The sequence below is a fragment of the Narcine bancroftii genome, chromosome 3, assembly GCF_036971445.1.
Source record: "Narcine bancroftii isolate sNarBan1 chromosome 3, sNarBan1.hap1, whole genome shotgun sequence".
Classification (NCBI taxonomy): Eukaryota; Metazoa; Chordata; class Chondrichthyes; order Torpediniformes; family Narcinidae; genus Narcine; species Narcine bancroftii.
This window is the reverse complement of record NC_091471.1, coordinates 80240102-80242334: the sequence shown is the minus strand read 5'-3', so window position 1 is coordinate 80242334 and position 2233 is coordinate 80240102.

The following is a 2233-nucleotide window of genomic DNA, read 5'->3' as shown; positions in this document are numbered from 1 at the left end:
ATGCACACAATCCCTCCTAGCTTAGTGTCATCTGCAAATTTGGAGATATTACATCCAATCCCCTCATCCAGATCATTAATGTAAATTGTGAACAGCTGGGGTCCCAGCACAGATCCCTGTGGTACCCCATTGGTCACCGCCTGCCACTCAGAAAATGAGCCATTTATGCCAACTCTCTGTCTTCTACCTGCCAGCCAGTTCTCAATCCACATCAATACTTTGCCCCCAATCCCATGAACCTTGATTTTGGAAACCAGTCGTTTATGCGGGACCTTATCAAAGGCCTTTTGGAAGTCCAGGTACACCACATCCACTGGCTCTCCCCCATCTATTTTACCTGTCACCATCTCAAAGAATTCCAATAGATTTGTCAAGCACGATTTACCTTTTGTAAATCCATGTTGAATCCATCCGATCCCTTCTCTGCTAGTCATATGCTCTGCTATTACATCCTTAATAATGGATTCCATCATTTTGCCCACTACTGATGTAAGGCTCACAGGCCGATAATTCCCTGCTTTTTCTCTACCCCCCTTTTTAAATAGTGGGGAAACATTAGCTACCCTCCATTCCATGTGCATTTCACACATCTTCAACTGCCACTCCAGCTTCAACTGCCCGTCCAGCTTCAACTGCCTGTCCAGCTTCAACTGCCACTCCAGCTTCAACTGCCACTCCAGCTTCAACTGCCACTCCAGCTTCAACTGCCTCTCCAGCTTCAACTGCCTCTCCAGCTTCAACTGCCACTCCAGCTTCAACTGCCTCTCCATCTTCAACTGCCTCTCCAGCTTCAACTGCCTCTCCAGCTTCAACTGCCTGTCCAGCTTCAACTGCCACTCCAGCTTCAACTGCCTCTCCAGCTTCAACTGCCACTCCAGCTTCAACTGCCTCTCTAGCTTCAACTGCCTGTCCAGCTTCAACTGCCTGTCCAGCTTCAACTGCCTGTCCAGCTTCAACTGCCTGTCCAGCTTCAACTGCCTGTCCAGCTTCAACTGCCACTCCAGCTTCAACTGCCTCTCCAGCTTCAACTGCCTCTCCAGCTTCAACTGCCTCTCCAGCTTCAACTGCCTGTCCAGCTTCAACTGCCTGTCCAGCTTCAACTGCCACTCCAGCTTCAACTGCCTGTCCAGCTTCAACTGCCTGTCCAGCTTCAACTGCCTGTCCAGCTTCAACTGCCTGTCCAGCTTCAACTGCCTGTCCAGCTTCAACTGCCTGTCCAGCTTCAACTGCCTGTCCAGCTTCAACTGCCTGTCCAGCTTCAACTGCCTGTCCAGCTTCAACTGCCTGTCCAGCTTCAACTGCCTGTCCAGCTTCAACTGCCTGTCCAGCTTCAACTGCCTCTCCAGCTTCAACTGCCTCTCCAGCTTCAACTGCCTGTCCAGCTTCAACTGCCTGTCCAGCTTCAACTGCCTGTCCAGCTTCAACTGCCTGTCCAGCTTCAACTGCCTGTCCAGCTTCAACTGCCTGTCCAGCTTCAACTGCCTGTCCAGCTTCAACTGCCTGTCCAGCTTCAACTGCCTGTCCAGCTTCAACTGCCTGTCCAGCTTCAACTGCCTGTCCAGCTTCAACTGCCTGTCCAGCTTCAACTGCCTGTCCAGCTTCAACTGCCTGTCCAGCTTCAACTGCCTGTCCAGCTTCAACTGCCTGTCCAGCTTCAACTGCCTGTCCAGCTTCAACTGCCTGTCCAGCTTCAACTGCCTGTCCAGCTTCAACTGCCTGTCCAGCTTCAACTGCCTGTCCAGCTTCAACTGCCTCTCCAGCTTCAACTGCCTCTCCAGCTTCAACTGCCTCTCCAGCTTCAACTGCCTGTCCAGCTTCAACTGCCTGTCCAGCTTCAACTGCCTGTCCAGCTTCAACTGCCTGTCCAGCTTCAACTGCCTGTCCAGCTTCAACTGCCTGTCCAGCTTCAACTGCCTGTCCAGCTTCAACTGCCTGTCCAGCTTCAACTGCCTGTCCAGCTTCAACTGCCTGTCCAGCTTCAACTGCCTGTCCAGCTTCAACTGCCTGTCCAGCTTCAACTGCCTGTCCAGCTTCAACTGCCTGTCCAGCTTCAACTGCCTGTCCAGCTTCAACTGCCTGTCCAGCTTCAACTGCCTCTCCAGCTTCAACTGCCTGTCCAGCTTCAACTGCCTGTCCAGCTTCAACTGCCTGTCCAGCTTCAACTGCCTGTCCAGCTTCAACTGCCTGTCCAGCTTCAACTGCCTGTCCAGCTTCAACTGCCTGTCCAGCTTCA